Source organism: Pleurodeles waltl, chromosome 7 (genome assembly GCF_031143425.1).
Source record: "Pleurodeles waltl isolate 20211129_DDA chromosome 7, aPleWal1.hap1.20221129, whole genome shotgun sequence".
NCBI lineage: Eukaryota > Metazoa > Chordata > Amphibia > Caudata > Salamandridae > Pleurodeles > Pleurodeles waltl.
In genome coordinates, this window is record NC_090446.1 from 178,183,413 (window position 1) to 178,204,155 (window position 20,743).

At 42.7% G+C, this 20,743-nt stretch overlaps 1 protein-coding gene across 1 annotated transcript in view; it reads right to left on the bottom strand.

Annotated features, from left to right (window-relative positions):
• LOC138303928 (regulator of G-protein signaling 9-binding protein-like) overlaps nt 1-17,972 on the bottom strand; it is a 64,897-nt gene extending 46,925 nt beyond the window's left edge. Inside the window, exon 1 of the mRNA XM_069243499.1 lies at nt 17,780-17,972. The gene's annotated coding sequence lies outside the window, so the exon portion shown is untranslated. The remainder of the gene's footprint in view (nt 1-17,779) is intronic.
• Between the last annotated feature and the right edge of the window lie 2,771 nt (nt 17,973-20,743).

Here is a 20,743-nt window from a genome sequence, read left to right on the forward strand (position 1 = left end):
ATAGAGCCAACTCTGATCTGCTAAGAATTTGTCCCTGATGACCTAGAATAATTCTTGAACAGATTTTTGTTAAATAACGTTTTCCTTTTTTTATGTGAGTGATGTGTGAGTCTATTACAGACATTTTACAAATAAAATTATGTTTGTTTCATGCAACAGCCATAAAAAAAAGTTTCTTTTAGATCAAAACAGGACCTGACATTTCAGAAATGGAAGACTATCCCAGATATTATGTGCAGTGATATTAGTGAGCTGTTGCTGTGTTACAATATTGGAAACACATTGATAGATGGCTTAAAAAATGCTATGACATGGGCCGCATCATAGCGCTTTTTAGCTATTGACTCCAAGCCCTGTTGCCATTAGCCTGTGCTGCTCTGCACCATATCTAAAAAATATTGACAAAGTCAACAGATATCAGAGAGGAGAGACCTATGATTTTGCCATTGCTTGTTAGGTCTGGTGTTAGCAAAGACCCTTTGATTTTCAAAAACCGACATATATAATATACCTATTTATATGGGCTTTCTACCATCTGTCTTCATTCATTGGCCTATCAGTGTGCCATTTACATTTTTGTTCTGCCCACCACTACTGGCAGTACTGTGCTTTTGCTCAGTGTACACTCACACACTTGCAGGTAGTTCTCTTGTATGGTTTTACAACAACATTCGTAAATATTAGCAACGTAAAAGTTGGCAGCAAAAAACAGATCTATTGGCTTTGCCAATTCTTATTTAAGATGGTTTGGTAAATTCGTTTTTGATGATAGCAGGTGTCAGCAGGATGTCATTCATTGAAATTGACTGCAAAATTGTAATGGAGCCTGTGAAAGACTGTTTACAGCTTGGCGAATAAGGTGTTAATAATGACCAAATGCAGTTGTGAAAGTCTATTTTGACACTTGACTTTGGCTGAAGTTTTACCATGGTCACATAAGCTTGGATTTTTCTTTTCAGAGGTTCTGAAAGGAAATTTTATAGCTCAGCATACTAAGAGGTTTGGTTTGATTGTATTACGTGTTATAGTGTCAAGATAGTCCCGGGAGTTTCATTTAATCAAATGCTGCCCGTTTTCTAGTTAGAAAAGACTGGGTTGAGAATGTTAGTTATAGGGAATTTAAATTGATCTGGATGACAGTAGTCCAAACCACCCTTGCAAGAGGATGCAATCAAAATTTTGTTAGATTGACTCTCTTCAACTGGCAAAAAGTTATTGCTGTTCTTCTGTTTTTAGATGGAAAGATTGTGTGTGAGCTCTAATTGACGATGTATTACTGTGGAATCAATTAATTCCTCAGACTAGCTAATTTCATGGCTGCCTCAACAATAAGGCATGTGTTGTAAATGGACAACTGTTCGTGGTAGGTGTGCGAAGACAGCATAAGGATATCTGGCATCACAAATAAGCTCCTGGAAAAGCAGTCAGTCAGGAAACATTTTGCCATCAAGTAGTTTGCAATGGATTCGTATTGTTTGTCATTTGTGTTCCTCTAATTTCAGGTGTATTATGGGAAGGGGAGACTGTGTGGCATCAATATCACCTACCAGCATTTTCAATTTTCCAAACTTTCTTATTTTCAGAACTGTGCGGTGATTGTTGATTGTAAGGCTCCCGTAGACATAAAAATAGAAGCAAATCGCTCCTGGAAGGCTTTAATAATCCACCCTAGTTTATGGAAATGAGGCCACCCACTGATGACATCCAGAAAGATTCAAAGCCAAAAGCATAGAGTCCAAAAGCACATGTGCACCTTTGCTTAAAACCAAGTAATACACTAAAGTTGGATTCATGATTTAGTGGATGTGTATGTTTCTAAAAGTTTTCCAACATCATGCGTATTTGTGAATGGCGTAATTTAGTGTCTTTTCCTCAGCATGTAGAATGAATGCATATTTCTTGGGCAAAAGGTGCACTATATGTGCTACATTCCCCTTTATATTCTATATGTATCATGAGTGCATGTATCTCATTTGCAAATTGTGCTGTATGGACTAGGCTATTCTATATGTATCCAGGTGGTCCTGCATGGAAGCAGTTTATTCTTACCCCAGTTAAAATTTCCTATATTATGCCAGTAACAGAGGAGCCATCTATGATCCCTTGTCCCAATTTTCTCTCATAGAGCGGGCCAATGGGATGTCTTCATTCATACCCTGGATATGAGTGCAGAGGTGATAAATCTTTTGCTGCTCCCTCTCAAAAAATACTCTCTCTGGATTTTTACACTTTTGTCAAATTGTTTCAGCACAACCCAGTTCAGGTCAGCTGGACTGACCATAAGCTTTTTACATCTAAGGTTACTCTGTATTCTCCATTTTGGATCTTAGCCTTTCTACATGTTTTCCAAATGTACTTTAATTTGCAAGGGTACGTGATCATGTAAATTACAAATTCAGAATTGCAATTCGTATGTTTATGTAATGTCCAGTGGCGCTTCAGACTGAGGTCTAGGGATTTCACTAGTTTAGTCATGTCAGACACATTGCAGTGACCACACAGGTAGTGTCCTATTACCTTCTAGAGGCCCCATATGGAGGATGTCAGATGAGGCTGTACTTCCTGTTGTCTTTCTCTTGTATGTACCAGTGAGTCTTTTAGGCTCATCCCTCGCTTGTATGAGAACTTGGGTTTCTCAAAAGTAAAGGAATCTGTGTTCAGGAGGTGCCGATTCTTTTGGATAATCCTTTGTACTTGTTTCGATGTGATGTTGCATGTCGTGACACAAATTAAAGTATGTTCTTCCTCTATGACTCCCAAAACTGCGTCCTTATTTTGATTTCTTTCTCTTTTTTTAGATTTTAGTATGATGTTTTCTAGGAAACCCCTGGCTCATAGTTTGTTTGCAAAATCTTCAGCTTGTCTTTTGAAGCCCCTATCCTTTTTGTGTGACATGATGAATGTGACTCTCCTGAATCACTCTAGGACCACTCACTCACCTAGGAAAAATTCCCCTTTCTTAGTTTATCCCCAAAGTGCAGGGAAAAGATTTCTGGGGCCTATTAAATACTTCCCACGTAACCTTAGCAATAGGGAGTGTGATTTCCTGTTCACCTTTGAGAGAACTTCCTGTAGCCCCATTGGTCAAAAGGAACACAGACCTCTGACTTGGAACACACCCATAGAAAGAAGGCTGTGCTTTTTGGTTGTACGTGGTTTCATTGATGGAATACTATTACTGAGAAATCATATAATCTAAGCTGTTTAATGTACATTTTCAGGTTGATTGGCATTTACCATTTCATAGAAACCAATTCTTAAAATGTCTCTTTTCTCAAAATTGGCTTCTGTATTCATATATTTCATGGTGTAAATGAAAATGTTGCAGGTCTTACTTGCAGAAACATTTTTATCAAAGGTATATATTTCAATCCTTTACACCAGGGGATAATATTTCAGATTTATATAATTTACTTTTTCAAACAACTACATTGGATGCTTTTAATTCCCTGAACCCTCCCACCCCTAAACACCATACATCTCTGCCCTTAACAAAAGCATCGCCGCACATAAACTACACCCATCCCTGACCCATAATCTCCACCCACCATGGAACTCAAAAAGCCTTTTCTAGCCTTAAACTCCACCCATCCCTGAACACTAAAAAACCCTCGCCTCACGTCCACCCATCTCTGACCACTCGCGTCCACTGATCTCTAACCCGTAAAGCCCATTCTACTCCTAAACCCTACCCATATCTCTTAACCTAAAACCCCCTCACTAACCCTAACTCCACCCATTCCTGAACCCTAAAAACCTGTTTCGATCCCTAAACTGTGATTATCACTAATCTCTTAAAATCCCCCACCACCCCTGAACTCCACTCTTCCCTGAACCCTAAAAAAACCCTCACTACCCCTGAACACCACCCATTCATGACCCCTAAAACTACTCTACACCCCTAAACTCCCCATTGCTGTACCCTAAAAAACCTTTCTACATATGACCTCCATCTATCCTGGAACTGTTAAAACCCCACCTCACCGTTAAATCCACCCATTCCCAAACACAAAAATCACACTTTATCACCCCACAAATCTACCCATGACTGTACCTTAAAAGCCCTCACCAGTCCTAAACTCCACCCATCAATGACAGTTAAAAAAATGAAAACACTCCTGCACAATCACATCCCTGATCCCTAAAAAAAAATCACACCACGCCTAAACTCCACCCATCCCTGACCCCTAAGAACTCATCACCTCCTAACATAAGCTATCCCTGAATCCAAAAAGAACCCACACTATCCCTAACCTTCACCCACATGTTTGATTTTGGATATTTCCTTAGAATTATCTTTCCTGTAAAATGATTCTTTTAATTTTCGATTTATTTGTATTTTCTTAAATGTGTCTTTCCTTAAAATTGTATTTGCATGATTTGGTTACTCCCAATGTAGTTTCTCAGTTTTTGTTTTTCCATTAATTCACATATATCAGTGTTTTTTTTTTTACCTTGGGAACACATTATATGCTCCATAGATGATGCATTGTAAGAAACCATATGCCTCATTTAATTTCACTTACTTCAGTCAGTCTGGCAAGAAAGGTGCCAGGTTCTATGTGACACCCAGCCTGCCCTTCAGCAGCCCTATGGAATTTTATTTTACACTTTTTCAGACTCAAATGTTCATGATGTGGAACCTAAGACCTGTACCTTCCATTGTTGACCATGATCATTGGTGAGGCTGAACAGACTTACATGATGTGCCCCAACACCTCTGCTGGCATAATCCAATCACCTGACACCCATCCCAACCCAGGTTACTCTTTAAACCTGATCTGCCCCCCAACACCCTCAGTCCCCTGTGCGCAGAACCAGGCAGCCAACCACTGGAAGCAAACAGTCTGGGCTGGGACTGAGGGAGTGGCCACTAAAGCAAGCAGAAATCATATTCAATTAGAACATGTTTAATTATTCATGAGTAGCATGATTACTCTTGAGACGGCATCTTTTAGCGCTTGCTGCTGCTCCTGCCATCCCAGATAAAACTCATTAGACTGCAATGTTCATTAGTGTGGCATAGACTGGGTAGCCTGCCAGAAGTGGGTGGCGGGGAGAAGTCTCCCACATACAATATAGACTGCCCTGTGTTATGTTATTTGACCTTGATATAGCGCACGACTCACTCCTGAAGGAGTATCTTGGCGCTTTGCAGCTCAGAAATGAAAGTGCTTTTAGAACATCCAGGTTTTTAGCATCTTCTTAAGGTTTGTGAAATCAGAGCAGGTACGAATATGAAAAGGATGTTTGTTCCAATGAAAGGGGACAAGTGCGAGAAAGATCTGCCCCAAAACCAGAGGGTTACTCTGTGTCCTCAAACATCACAATATGTGATTGGCTAGTATTAATCTGTATAGACAGATTAGGGCTAAGGGCTTGATTCGCCTGGCCAGTTACGCGTGACCGTCTGCATTACACGCCCAAATGTCTCAATTTACGAATGCGAGGTTTTCAGAAACGACGACCTTACGCTTGCAAACCATTTCATTATAACAAATATTACACCACAATGCAGTATTACTGTGCATGAACGCCCTCCAAATCAGTGGGGTGTAGGCAGTGCTTAGTTTGTAAAATAAAATAAAACCTAAGTGCCATCTCCTAAAGCTCCTTCATAGCAGTACACAGCTGGCACTGCCAACAGCCCTGCCAGTGGTGCAGAATGCCAATACCATGTGGTGTAATTCAATAAATACTTGCTGGAGTGTAGACATAAGTGCTGGTGCTGAGCACCAGCAAACACGGGCAGAAACTAAGCACTTGATGTAGGAAAAAAGGTTTCTTCAGGGGAAAACGTGTTTTACCAAAGGATAAAAAAAATGTGAGCCATTGCACAAAGGCTATGTACAACACCTACACCGATTCATGCCAAAGAGTTGTAAATACGAATGTGAGGTTTTTGGCCTGTGGTACAAATGTAAGACTTTTGTTGCACTGCATCATATTTGAGCAACACGCCAGGGTGGCTGGTAAACTGACAGGGCCAATGGCCTGGGGTCAAAAGGCCTCTTAAACAGGTCTCTGAAATGCTAAATTGACACAATACTGTGCGCCACGTGCGCACCCACAGAAAACGTTACTAAATAACCACCCCAGTGTCTTCCATTCACATTCCTAGATTGCTTTAGTAGTAACAGCTCTGAATTTGTGAAAGAGAAACAAATGTAGGGGACCCAACGTTTTTCATTTGAGTCTTACATGCCAGGGTTTCCAAATATCACAACATGACTCTGTCCCGGGACCCTGCCCTTCCTGCCTCTTTTTCTCACCCATGCAGGTCGTTAATATCAATGAGTTCTTTCCGGCATTTGTCTCCTGGCATTGATTGGAGAGTATCAGAGGGCTAAAATGTATCTTTGTCATGTTGTGCTGCCCACTACAATAAGATGTGCACCAACCAGAAAAGGGAAAGCCAGGAATATATCCATTTAGTTCTGAGTTTGTGCTGCTATCAATAATAAATAACAAATGGGCTTTTGGTCCTCCCATTTCAACCATGGGCTTCCTTTGACTAGACACCCTCAGCCATTGGTTTGAGACTTTGTAATTCGGGTTTTAGCTAATCCCAGCGGGGCGCTGATCTCTCAAATAATGCTATCGGCTGTTAGGATGTATTCTACCGCCTCCATTTGAGTGTTTGAACCAAGTGACTATGTTTCAAGCATAAAGAATCCCTATCCACTCCTGCTGATTCCCTCTTGTGTCTCACTCTAATGTACTGAAGATGGAGGCATTGTTCCACTGAACTGAGATATTTTGGCTTTGCCAGTGCTTGTTGTTGTTCTAGCCAGTACAACTCTCATTAGATTACTTGAAGCGGGAAACGGCCTTAACAACGTGGGCTGAGCCACGTGTGCCGTTTCCCTGCAAGCTAAACCACGCTTGTTTAAACCACCCAGTGGCGTGGTGTCTACCTTAACCACGCAAGTGCCTTAACCACGCATGTGTGTAGTTAAAGCAGAGAGCGCGGTCTAGATGTCAGGAGCAGGAAGAGGAAGCAACGGCAGAGGTAAGTACGGCTAGGGCTGGATTTTGGGGAGGGTTGTAGTTTTTAGAGGTGGGGACCAGTTTTAGGGCTCAGATCTGGGGGGGGCGGGTTAGTTTTTTTAACAGGTTGGGTTACTGTTTTGGGCAGGTAGAAGCTTTTAAGGGGCTAGGGCCAGGTTTAGGGGTGTAGTCTTTAGGGGTGGCAGAGGTGTTTGGCCTGCGGGGGGAGGTCAGGTTTGTTTTTTTGACAGGGAGGGTCTAGTTAGTTTTTTGGGCAGAGAGCAGGTTTTTAGTGTCTGAGGCTGGGTTGGGGATGGCTTTTAGGGGTGGGGTGGTTTTAGGGCGAGGGGGTCAGGCTAGTTTCTTGGGCAGGGAGGAGGGTCTTAGGGCTCAGGGCAGGGGGGTGGGGTAGTTGTAAGGGTTAGGGCAGGGTTTTAGGGCTCAGGGCAGGGGAAAGGGGCGGTTTTCAGGTGTAGGGACAGTTTTAGGGCTGTTTTAAGAAGGGCTGGGGCGTGGTGGATTGCAGGGCTGAGGTATCGGGTGTTAGGTCAGAGGGCGGGGAGGTATTTACCAGGCATTCTCAGTTTGCCAAACATGCTTTAACAACACAATTTGTTTTAAAGTTATGCGTGGTAAAGACACAGTCGTTTTTCAGACAGTGTTGTTAAGGCATGCGTGGTTGTGTCATCCAACCCAGTTCATCTACTAGTGTAGTGGAAAAACACTACTATAATTTGAAAGAGCGTTAGATAAAAAAATGAACAAACTACATGAATAAATTACATTTGATGTTAATAAATCTTTGTTTTTGCGCCATTTGATGTTTTGAGTGAACATGTCCAGTCCTAGATTTGGAATGCAAAGTAGCTCTGACAATACAAATTGCCAGGGGAAAAAATATTATACCAGGCACGTGCCAGCGGAAGTGGGTAAAGGAAGGTATATTGTACACCAGTAGCAAAAAGACAGTATTAAAGCACTAGACTAATGGCTGCAACATAACCTAACTAGAACATGTTTGTACAAAAAGGCATTAAATTGTGTTCAATTTTCGAAACATCTTAGGTGAAAAACCATGCTCTTTACAAACAGTTCTGATGATGAACCAGTTAAATGTTTCAATACTTCCTAGTCTGACCAGTAACCAGGAGAAATATTTATCCGTAGCAGCAAATCGTGCATGTGCCTACAAGAACAAGCATTTGCAATGCAATAGGTCTCACATTTGCTTGAGTTAGAACTATTGTCTTTGTAAGTTCATAACTGGACTTTTCTTGCCACATACATTGGTCATCCCTGCCTCATAAATTAGTCTTTGCCTGGCACATAATTCCAGTGTCCCTGCATATAACTAAAGCACTTCCATTTACCTTCTTCCTCTATGTCCAGCAAAAAAATTAAAACATTTTACGATTTAGCATCCTAATTTATATCTACCATACTAATTCCAATATAATACCACTTTTCCCACCCCACCATCAGAGTTGCTGGCTGGCTAACACAATTCCCAAACAAAAAGACACAAGACAGCCACGAGGAGAAATAAACTAGAAAGGTCACCCAAACATGTCAAGAATTTTCAAACAGTCATAGTGGAATAAGCATGTGACGTTGGCCTGAATCATGGTCATAATTGCAATAAGGAGAGGTTATTAAAACATATACAATTATCATTTAAACCTTTATCAAAAATAAACTTTTGGCTTTCGACTGTAGTGCTCAAAACAGCCCCTAGAGGACATAACAAAAATATCCTTTGTAAGAAACATGGTTACTACTAAATCGCACCCATATTTTAAATAAAGTCACTACCTAAATGCAGACTAGGGTTAATTCAGTACATTAATAAGACACCAAAATGTGTAAACGAATTGTCAGACTGGAAACATGATGCCCCGTTTTTCAAACAGTGCCACTACCCTTGGGAGATCTCAAGCTCCAATTCGCAAGCAACAATTGTGAGGAAGGAAGTGCCCCCGGCATTTAGAAGGTTCATATTATCCTCTAAAGGTCTGTGATGGCAAGAAGATTGGACTGAGTTGTGACTCTGGAGGATCCCTGACGAGGCCCAAAACTGCAAGTACATGTCTCAGCTCAGCAGCATTAGCAGTATAGATCAGGTGCGGGTAAGCTGTCCACTTCCTCACCCCATGCCCAAGACACCGGCTACAACCTCAGTGTGCTCACCTGAAAGTGGACAGAGAGAAGCTGTAACCACGCTCCAACGCCATCTTTTCAGCAGCAGTGACTGTGAAACACCAGAAAACCGGGCTGCTACCTCATGGAGATAGAAATAGGACCACAGGGCAGCATCAGCTTGCCAAGAAGCAGCCGTGGTATTGGAAAGGTAGTTATGTCCTTGTCCAATTTTAAGAAATCCTTAGCATGTCTGTTTATGACACCATTTTTTTAAATAACAGTTATAAGACTTTTGAGTTATTATACTGTGCTACTTTCTGTGCAGCTTTTTTTAAATACAATAATTTGTATTACAGTTTCCACCCCAACACATGAGTAGATTACCTTAAATACAAATAAACCAATCATATCTCAAAATATAGAATGTATTTTGATGAATATTTAACTCTCTCATTGTTTCACCCCTCAAGTTTACCCTTCAAAATGGCCGCTTAGTTTCCATCCACAAAGTAGGATATGCTCCTGCTACTGTACTTTTGGGATAAAATACGCTTTTAGTCTATTCGTATCACGCAAGCGTCAACACTAATCATTGTTGCAAAGTCTATAACTCATGAATGAACAGGAGTTTGCGCAAATGCCAGAGCACAAATGAATGCTGAGGAATAATAAGACTTGAAAGCGCTATGAGCGCAAATGGGGAACAAAATAAACAACGAGAAGTAACTGGTAGTCATGCAAAGCGTTCTGATACTGCTGATTGAGTTCACACTGTGTAAGACTTGAAAGCGCCATGGAGCGTGAAGATGAGAGACAAAATAAAAAAGTAGTCCACCCACAGGAAAGCATATTGGCAATTGTGTAATTATCCATGTAACAGGGTCGGTTCCCAAGGCGGTAACAAAGCAGTCTCAAGGCGGGAGAAAGGTAAAGCACTTACTAATGACATCAAGGTATTTTTTAAAGGCAAGCCCACGAATGAGTGAAAGTGATGGGCGTGAGGTCTGCGTGGTTAAAAGCCCACAATACTAAAAACAACATGTCAGAAGCTCTTGTGCGCTCGACCTAAAATGGTGTCTCCATTGCAAAGATCTTGGTGCACGCCCTGCAGGTGTTTATGCTACTGGAGATTCAGTACCTTTCAAACAGTGTGCCTCACTGATAAATGTGCCAATTGAAAATCCTATGCCAGAGGAAATATTGTCAGTTTAAATAGTGTGCCAGGGCATGACGTCCATCATTGTTTCTGCTGCAGTTAAATAGCCATCAAATGTACCCTGCTATTGTTTGCAATACGAGGGTTCTGCCATCACGTAATGGCGGATGGAATGTACTGCTGACTATTGCTCAAACATTCAAGGTTTCGTCCAGATGTTCAGAAATTATTAATATACTTCTCAGTTTACCAGGTTGCCTGCTATGTTGCTCAGCTATGATGAAGTACTGTTCAAATCCGATTGGGCAGCTTATTGGAACAAGGGAAAGCACTGTTTGCCAGGAGAACTTTTCATTGTCCCCGGGTCAAGTCAGAATCCCAGACAGGGTGCTTACGGAAGCTGGACTGTGGCCTATTAACAATTCCTCTGAGATTCCTTATCATTCAGGCTCATATCTCAGACTTTTATTAGATGTATCTATTAATTTAAGCAAACTGTCAGAAAGAAAGCATCCACATTACCCCAGTATGAAAATGCATGCATTACCTTGCTAATTTATACATTTCCGTAATATGAAGTGTACATTGCCATACCAGTCTTACAAACCACCTCAATATGTCACACAAGCAAAGCACCAACAGCCACAGTAACCATGGGTAGTAGTGGTATTGAGTCCTGCACCTCCTGGGGGTGTCCAATCTAGTATGAAATGAAACATTACTTAAAATTACAGATGATGCAAGTGGTCCAGTGCTGCACTATCCGTAGGCAAGAACAATGTATACAAGTATACACAATGAAAATTGACAAATATGACCACAGCACACAAAATATATGAACAGTAGTAGAATACACAAGTAGGTATTAGGTGTGTAGAATCCATTGATGGGAAAAGTAAATCACTAGTTCACGTCTTCCAGATAGAAGTTTAATTTAGAGAAGAAATCTATATGTGGATAGACAAGTCCATCAAGCACAGCCAACACGTGTTTGTCACACAGTGACTTTTTCAAGGCTGTAAAAGATATATATATATACACATAAGCTTTTTTTTATATTTTTTATATATACACTCTTCAAAACAACCCTCTATTATACAAAAAGCATATATGTGCCCGATTAGAGGTAAGTGATACATATTAGTGATAAAGAATGCTTACCAGACATGGACATGGTAATATTAGATATCTTCCTAAGGGTGCAGACACCAAAGGTGAACCAAAACGAGGTAATCAGTGAATGAGAGAGACCAAGAAAGGCTGCCAAAACAACAAACTTATTAAGTTTGGATATGGGACACCTAAGGAAAAAATGTGTGGGCAAAGGTATGTCTCGTCGTAGACCTAGTTTAAAGATCCCAAATATCAATATTAACCATCACCCGTGAAGGAAAGGGATTGTAAATTAGGTGTTTGTTAGGCTGAAGAACAAGGACTAAGACCTACCTAGAATCTGGGTAGGTTGGTAGTAATTCCGAGTGGAAATCGTAGCAAGAGTACTAATGTAAAGGCAGAAAAGAGAAACACAATGCTAAATAAATGAAAGGTAATACATTTTCCGTAGAAGGTAATTGGATAAAGTGTGTGTTGGGAAAAAGTTAACTGTATCCCGAGTGGATGCAAGGGGAAGTGACTTGTTCGCATGTCACAGGGTAGTGAACACCGAACTAACTGTTGTGGATGCTATAATCTGTAGGACCTTGGTAAGTCCTTGGTAAATCCTACAAGAGACTAGAAGGCGTAAATATGAAATGATTGTGTAGCACCAGGAGCTAGTGAAGTAGTCATAAAGGCCAAGTGGCAAGGTGTGAGGTCATAGCTAGAATGTAGGTATAGTTGTACAATTGAGAGAATTGATAATGAAGTGCTGGTCTGCCCAAAACCTAGGAGCTGAGTAGTGTAGTAAAGGTAAAGGAAAACAAATGATGGTAGAAGTACTGTATCTGTACCAGAGCGTGTGTTTAAACTCACAAATATTTGAGAAATCCAGTAGGAGATCTAATCCGCACATCCAAGTGAACTAATGAAATAGCACAAGTCTAGTCACGTTGGTACGAGCTGATTAGTGTAGTTGGATGGTGGGTAAGCTAATTAGTATTAAAGCGTGTGTTTGAAACCGCAGAGTACTGGAGCGTTAGTCTGATTGGAGTAACACAGCGAATGGGACAGCGGCAAGGTTCGCCGCTTGCTAAGTGGCAATAGTGTAGTAAGGGACGGGGAAAAGAGTATAAAGGATACAGTAAGTGGAATTCAAAGCACTCAAGCGTGTATCACAATGTATCAACTGGGCAGAAGCTCTTCTTAACTGAAAGTCGGGGACAGCGAGTACGTGTCCGTCCTAAATCCCAGTCGGTATTGGGAGCGTGGTGTAAACGCAAGATTAAATACCTACAGAGGTCACTGAAACAAACGAGGGGCTAGGAATGAGTGTAGCAGAGTGGAATGGGCATTGTGATGCCAAGGCCCATTCCACTCTGCTACACTCATTCCTAGCCCCTCGTTTGTTTCAGTGATCTCTGTAGCGTACTTAATCTTGCGTTTACACCATGCTCCTAATACCGATTGGGATTTAGGACGGACACGTACTCGCTGTCCCCGACTTTCAGGTAAGACGAGCTTCTGCCCGGTTGATACATTGTGATGCACGCTTGAGTGCTTCGACTTCCACTTACTGTGTCCTTTCTTCTCTTTTCCCCGTCCCTTACTACACTATTGCCACTTAGCAAGCGGCGAACCTTGCTGCTGTCCTATTCGCTATGTTACTCCAATCAGACTAGCGCTGCAGCACTCTGCGGTTTCAAACACACGCTTTAGTACTAATTAGCTTACCCACCATCCAACCACATTAATCAGCTCGTACCAACGTGACTAGACTTGTGCTATTTCGCTAGTTCGCTTGGATACACGGATTATATCTCCTACTGGATTTCTCAAATATTTGTGATTTTAAACACACGCTCTGGTACAGATGCAGTACTTCTACCATCATTTGTATTCCTTTACCTTTACTACACTACTCAGCTCCTAGGGTTTGGGCAGACCAGCGCATAATTATCAGTTCTCGCTATTGTACAACTATACCTACTTTCTAGCTATGCCCTCATACCTTGCCACTTGGCCCTTATGACTACTTCACTAGCTCCTGGTGCTACACAATCATTTCATGTTTACGCCTTCCTGTCTCTTGTAGTACTTACCAAGGACTTACCAAGGTCCTACGGATTATAGCATCCACGACAGTTAGTTGAGTGACATGCCCTGTGACATGCGAACAAGTTACTTCCCCTTGCATCCACTCGGGATACAGGTAACTGTTTTCCCAACATACACTTTATCCAATTACCTTCTACGGAAACTTTATTATCTTTCATTTATTTAGCATTGTGTTTCTCTTTTCTGCCTTTACAGTAGTACTCTTGCTACGATTTCCACTCGGAATTACTACCAACCTACCCAGATTCTAGGTAGGTCCTAGTCCTTGTTCTTCATCCTAACAAACACATAATTTACAATCCCTTTCCCTCACGGGTGACGGTTAATATCAATATTTGGGATCTTTAAACTGGGTCCACAACGAGTCATACCTTTGCGCACACCTTTTTTCCTTAGGTATCCCATATCCAAACTTAATAAGTTTGTTGTTTGGACAGCCTTTCTTGCTCTCTCTCATTCACTGACTACCTCGTTTTGGTTCACCTTTGGTATCCGCACCCTTAGGAAGATATCTAATATTACCATGTCCATATCTGTTAAGCATTCTTTATCGCTAATATGTATCATTTACCTCTAATCTGGCACATATATGTTTTTTGTATAATAGAGGGTTGCTTTGATGAGTGTATATATAAAAAATATTTGTAAAAAACTTTTGTGTATAGATATATCTTTTATTATAGCCTTGAAAAAGTCACTGTGTGATGAAACACGTGTTGGCTGTGCTTGATGGACTTGTCTATCCACATATAGATTTCTTCTCTAAATTAAACTTCACTCTGGAAGACGTGAACTAGTGATTTACTTTTCCCATCAATGGATTCTACACACCTAATACCTACTTGTGTATTCCACTACTGTTCATATATTTTGTGTGCTGTAGTCATATTTGTCAAGCCACGGTAACCATCACCACAAACACGACCATCACAACCACCACCATAACCACCACCACAAGCACCACCACAACAACCACCACAACAACAACCAACGACAAGGGCAGTTGGAATTAAACAGCAAGGCTAGACTAAATTATGCAGTACGGATGACTGAATTGTGTAGCAAGAATATACAAGTTATATGGTAGCACATTCTGTGAAATTATTATTTCACTAGTTTGTTATTTTTATACACATTATTACTTCCATGGCTCACATTTAGGGAACTAATTTATTTATTTTTGCTTAAGCACCCCACAAGAGTGCACTTGATTTCCAGCTGTTGTCCTCGTCAGCTTATCTCCCCCACCGGTGCTCATATCTCTCTCTCTCTCTCTCTCTCTCTCTCTCTCTCTCTCTCTCTCTCTCTCTCTATCTATCTCTCTCTCTCCCCCCATGTGCTTCTCTCCTCCTACGACATTGCTCTAGCTTGCCTGTGTGCTTCTTCCCTATCTTGCACTCTCTCTCTCATGCTTCTTTTCCACCCTAGCTATACTTTGGTCTCTATCTATGATGTGCATCTCCCACTGACGTTTGTTGTTCCCTCTCCATGTCGCTTCCTCCGCGCCCCATTTAGCTTTCCCCACCCTCCATGTTTCTTCCCACCTATGCACTCTGTGTTGCATCCACCATGCGCTTTTAAAAAAAATGCTTTTGTGTTAATTTTTTATTTAGCAATCTTTAAGGGATGCTGTTCAGCCTAAAAAAAACTCTGGAAAAGTCAATAGAACCAAAAGTCAAGGCCTATAGCCATTGCCCATGCTTGTTTTATATTGTGTTTCATTGCACACTTTGCTATTTCTAATTTTTATTTCTGGCACTCAATTTACCAAGCTCGGGTGGATGGAAGGTTGAGTCTGACTTGCTGGAATTCAAGAGTGACCTTAAGATCACCACATTTCTCAACAGCAAATATTTTAAAATTTTTACATTATTTGCTCATATTAAATAATTCAGCATTGTTCATATATAAATAAACCAAAATAAAACAATGGAAACACATAGACCAAAACAAATATCTAAAATAAAGGATTGAATGTCCCCTTATTTAATAAGTGTGCACCTCTACGAGGAGAGACTTCCCTGTCCTTGAGAATGATTTTTGAGTGAACTCTAGGAGGTTTGGATCACACTGTAAGTAGCACCTGCATGATGATGCAGAAAGCAAAAAACAGAGTGCGAGCCCAGAAAAAGAGCATTTCTAGATCTGTTCGTAATCCCTAGTCACGAGTTTGGATCTTCTTGAAATAGTCTTGGGGGTTGATATGCCTGTGGATGAGCTTTGTATGTAAACTGCAGTGGACATGTTTTGGTTCTATAGAAGATACCTTTGTTGCCATTATGTCAGAGATCCTTGTGTACACAACAGGTTGAGCAACTGTAGCAGCCATTAGGGGTTTGGAGCCCTAATGCGCCTGAAAGACTGGATGACCGAGGTTAGCCAAGGGGCGCTTGACTCCACCCTCCACCTCCAGGAAAATGGAACGAAGCCAGCAAATTTGAAATCGCCAAGGAACATCTAAAATGTAGCAGCCAATGGCAGAAGGTGGTGGCACCTGAAAAGACCAATGGGAATGCAACATTTGCTAATTTAAGACACTCTTTTGGGTCCAACAGCAGCAATTACTGCCAGGTTTTCAATCACACGCACCAGATAAGCAAAGATTGGAAGGCACATCTTGCAGGCCTGTAGTGAGGTAGTCAGGCTGTGAAGAACAGTGCCCAAACACAAGTGGAAATGGGGTACCAGAATAAAAATGGCTGCCGGAAGCCAAATTCATGTATTTCACACTGCATCCCAGGACTGCTATTGCCTCATAAATGTGTCAGTAACCTCTCACTGCCCTTGCTTCCTCCCTCCCAGCTGAAGCATGCGCCTAAGCACTTACATCCATCACTTTCTGCCGTCCAAGTGAGTCTGTCCAGCTTTGGCTGGTGTGTATATGAGTCTGAAACTTGCTGTGTCACTCTGGCTCGAGCTGCACATCACTGAGGAACCCCAATAAGGCTGAAATGCTGAATACTGGGGTCCCTGGGGACGCTGCAGAGGTAAGGTGAACTACCTCTGCATGTGGGACTCAGCGTCTCCTTCAACGGCACAGCGACACAATGTCGTTGTGCTTAGTGGGGGAGAAAATGTGTCCTCGCGGAGAGAGCCGCTGCCCTTGAACTTGTAAACAGGACTCAAACTCCAGCCTCCGGCTCAAAGTCCCATGATTCTTAGCAATTTACTTAACATCACTGCGCCTATGGAAAGTGTATAAATGATTCTGGTATGCATATATAAAGAGCTTTGATGCCCTCGTGCCAAGGTTGAACGCTATAAAATTGCAACAAAAATCAAAAAATTTGTACCCAGAGAAAATTCCAGGGTCTCAGTTTCAGTTATCCGGGTAGAGGATGGCACTGAAGCAGAGTTCTCGTTCTGCATGGCCCAGGATCTCCCAAACCACGAAGCACAGCTCAGGGGTGAAACCGGTTTTCCAACAGAGCCTCTCTACTTTTAGTATTGGTATTTATTTCTGTTTGCCCTCTTTTCCAATCCTTCCGTATTCACTTTTCTTCTGTCCTTTTCTTTGCTCACCCCGTCTCCGTGGCCTTTTCTTCCTCGTCCTCCTTCTCGATAATGTTCTCTAACCCGTTCACCCTTCTGCCCTAACCCATATTTTTTCTCTGCATTTTTATTTCACTGTTTTCTTCTCGTCGCATTTATTAAACACGACCTCTCTACGTATTCCATTCCTCTTTTCCTGCTCTTCGGTGCCCTATGAACCACTGCCCTTTCCATTCTCGACTCCCTCCCTCGCCCTGCTCCTCCCCACTTGTATTTTATCGGGTCTCTCGCTCTGGTCACTTCCCCTTCTTCCGTCCCAACGCCTGCTCACAATATATTTCTCACTGTCACCTTCTCTTCTCCTTGTCCATGCTCCAGTCCAATGTTTGTTCTGGTTCATTCTCCTCCTCGTTCCAGTCTCCTAACATTTGTTCTGTTTGCTCCCTGTTCTATATGTTGCCCTTTTCCTTATTAACCCTCTTTCGCGCCGTCCTTTTGGTTTCTTTTTTCACATTTTCCTATTGTTGGCTTTCTTTTACATGCCCCCAGGCACGCATCTTTATACGTTTTAGCTTCTTCTTTTGTCTTCCATTCTATGTATTTCTTACCTAAATTCTGGTGACATGATCTCCTCCTATCTTCCACCCTCTCCTTCACTCTTGCACTCTCTACTCCCCTTTCCTCGCTCCTAATCTAGATGACTCTCACCCATCCCATGCCCCAACCCACCCAGGAGTGAAGAGGATGGGGTATACATGCCAACAACTTCCCTCCGGCGGTCCTACCCACCTGCTGCGCCCCGCGGTGCCTCCTGCAGCTGCCGGCGCTGTGCCGCCCTCTGCTGCCTCGCAGTGTGCGGGCCTCGGTCTGGCGCTCACGGGCGGCGGTGGATGCAAAGGCCTGGGCGGCTGCTCGCTTCCCCGGCGGTGATAGGTCAGCGCTTTCCCACACTGAGCCCAGCCGCCTCGCACGAGGATGGAGGACCCGGGAGGAGGAGGCTGCCCAGCGCTGATTGGGCGCGGGCCTGATTAGTGCATTAAGAGCGCTCTTGGCAGGAAGCAGATGCTGAGCTGATTAAAGCTTCCATGAGCTGAGCATCCATTAACCCGCCCCCCCTTCCACCCACCCAGCACACCACAGGGAGCAGCTCATCCTCGCGGCACCGGGCGGTCCGGAGAGGATGGTTTAGGGAGGGGGTTGTGGGCAGGGTCCCTAAGGATGCTTTCCCCGCCCCTTCTGTAAAAGAAAACATCACATTACATTAGAGACGAGCAACATTTTCAAGCATCTTGCATTCGCCATCTACCGCGATGGCGATTTAATAATTTCTATGTAGAATGCTCGGTGGTGGAATGTAAGCACGTCGCGTTCACTCCGAGCCCCGGATGTGAGCACAGAGGGTCGGTGTGAGTTCAGGTCTGTGCGTCTGCATAGAACGCTAGGTGCAAAGCTCGCTGTATGATCGAAGCCTCTGGAATTATGCGGCAAGGTAGGACCACATTATGCGGCAGACTGAATAACCTCGGTGGTATGAAAAAGCACATTACGTAGTGTAACGCCGCGCGTTCTGTGGCAGTGGGTCCGTTGTATTGTCATTTCAACGTGTCACTTCTGTCTGGGGCACTGCTTCCTCGCATTAATTCAAGTTATGCATCCGGTGATGGATTATGTGGCTAGTGTGGTAAAGCCTTGTCTGTGCGGAAAATGCAGAGGCTGCATAATCGTATAATTCCAATGGGCCTGGCTTTGAGTACAGAGGAACAGGAACAAGGAAAGAAATCTAGATCCCATCACAGAACCCCAGGCATGAGAGAAGTGGTCTCTGAGTACAGCACTATTGTGAGCGTGAGTATAGAACACTTTGCGTGAGCATCACACCTCGGGTGTGGACTGGGAGTGAAAGCATGTGTGTTAGTACATAACCTTACAAGGCAGGATATTGTATGACTGCAGGAAACTTGAGTATAACAAGAGTAATAAGTGTGACAAAAGTTTTAGCAGAAACACAGCACTCTTGGTATGAACACCAAACACTTTGTTTGACCCCAGGGTCATGCACTTGAACTCACAGTTTTGAGTGTGGGGCCAAGAATTGGAGGTTCGGACAGAGTGCTCAGCATGAAACCTCTAGCTCTCCAGCAATAACATCCCATTGGTTTTTTAAATCCTATTTTTTTTAGGTCTGGCTTGACAGAACAGCTGTGTGAACCTGTTGTTACCAGTAAAAACAAACAAATATACATTGGGTGGGCTCTGGCATCATCCAGTGCAACATTCCTCTATCACCTCATGCTACTGGCTGCTTTGTGTATCTGTATCATTCTGCCCTCTAGGAAGGGGTACGGTTGACTGCTGGGGGCACCTTTTTAAATCGGACAAGTACAGTCAACTATCACTCTGGTTGTCACATTCAATTATGTGTCTCATACGTGCATTTTAACAGAAAGCAACCATTTTACTGCACTACATTTTCCCAGGAATTGCAAAGCTAACAGGGCTACTTTGAAAGTTCCAAACAGTGTACGGGTATTAAAACAAGTGCAATTACCCCCTCCCCCAATGCATCCCATCAATGGGACGACACTAACGTGGTTTTCTTTCTTCTTCCTAAACCACAAACTGATTAATACCTACATGATCCATCTCACCAGAACACTACATCCTAAAAGCCGGGGTATCGTATGTATGCTGATGATACCCTGCTACACATAACATGTGGCATCAGTTCTCGGACTCTTTGAAGGTGTCCCAAGTCTGTCTGTATTCCACCTGTAAATGCATAGAAACCGCCTGTGCCTGAAGGGCGAGAAAACCAGAATTCTGCTACTGGAAAACAGATCTCTCTTTTTAATCTTCCCTTATCTTACCCAGATTACTTGGGCACCCACCCCAGCCAGGGCAAAAAAGCTTGCAACCTGAGTGCATTATTCAACACCAGCCTCTTGTCATTCCACATATAAAACATCTGTGTCAATTCTGTGCTGCCTTCCCTCTACTCCTCTTCACACAGAAAATGGTTACACAACTCACAGGGGTGATATCGTGAATTAACTATTATAAAACCCTCTTCACCAGCCCCCTTCCCCCAAAAAAATATGTCTAAGCTTCATCTGTTCCCGAAACACTGCCCTGTTCTCTTTAGCCTGAATGCAAAGATCACATCTCACCCACAATATGGTCTCACCACTGACTCCCAGGGAGGGAACAAGTGTGAGTGCCCAGGCACTCACATGGATGTGACTCAGAAGACACCTTCGGAGAGCTATCTACCCGGATCAAGCAATTTGTTGACATCTGTAGTCCAGTGCTGGCTCTAAGTAGATAGACCAGGTTGTCTCCTGGTGGTAGTTTGGCACAGTAGCAGAAGCAACATGGGGCGAGCGGTGGTATGATGAAGGTAGGGATAATTCATAGTTCCTGGTGGTTTCATACAACAGTCATGGCACTATAGGTAGCAGGTATACTCCATAAAAAAAAAAAAAAGAGTAATTTCTCCATCCTAGCCACTAAGCAATTCATATACGTGCCGTAGGTTACATATGTAAACTAAAAATGTAAAATTTCGAAGTCCAAGTCACATCGTAGAAAAATGATTCCTAGTTCACTCTATTAGCACTATCAGTCCAGGCACTCACACGAAAGCTATTGGTTTGCTGTATCCAAAACCGCATGGATGTGGAAGAGAGGCAAACCTCAGTTTATTCAGTAAATCCTTCCAGATGTCACCAATCATCCCACCATAGGGACTGGTCA